Genomic DNA, 924 nt, shown 5'->3' on the forward strand with positions numbered 1-924 from the left:
ATTAAACCCTGTGTGATGTCTCCACGCAACCCCTCAAGCATCTCTAGTCTCTGATACAGGGAAAATCTCAGCCTCTCCCTCCTCTGGCTGATCTGTACTAAAACCAGAGGACAGGGGCTGCCTTTGGACTCTGGGTTAAGGAACTCGAGGACCTGAGGAATTTTCCTTGCCCTCTCGAGACCTCTTCCCTGTCTTTAATTTTTGTAGCTGATTAATTAAGTCCTGATACTCTTCCTCTAATTCTATTTGTTGTTTAAGAAGAGAAATTTGTTGTTTAAGAAAAGAAATTTTGTCTTGTAACTCCTTTCTGGGATCTACAACCACCATCTCCATAGCAGGAGCATCTGGAGGTGGAGGAGCATAGGGAGGGGGCCTTCGGGAAGAGGGCCATTCAGGGTTGTAATTTTTGGCTGCCTCTTCCTCTAGGTCAGCACAATCTGTCTCTGACAAGTCGATTACTTCAACCTTTGGTTGGATTTTGGATTCTATGTGTTTCTTTTTCTTTTGAACATGAAAGACAGCATTTAAACAGCAAAACAGAAGCAAACAATTAACACACGTAAGCAGCAAACAACAAAACAAAAACAGAGAGTTGAATTCAGGCTGACTTATTTCTTGCCCCATTATCATTACTATGACCTACTGGTCTCCACTCGGCAGGTTCCCACTGCAATCACCTCTGTTTCACTTCTGAATTTTCAGTTGACCCTTCTTCTGGTAACGTCCCTCACTGGGACTCTCGTTCTTGCTGCCTTGCATTGGACGCCACTTTGTAACGTCCCATTCTGCTGCTCTGGTCCACGAGTCAGGGCCTAGCAAGAGAGAGAGAGTGGGGACTGAGACGAGAAGAATGGAGACGAGACAGAGTCTGGTTTAGCCTCGCCTCAAGCCTCGCCTCAAGCCTCGCCTCAAGCCTCGCCTCAA

The sequence above is a fragment of the Grammomys surdaster genome, unplaced genomic scaffold (genome assembly GCF_004785775.1).
Source record: "Grammomys surdaster isolate TR1022 unplaced genomic scaffold, NIH_TR_1.0 171, whole genome shotgun sequence".
NCBI lineage: Eukaryota > Metazoa > Chordata > Mammalia > Rodentia > Muridae > Grammomys > Grammomys surdaster.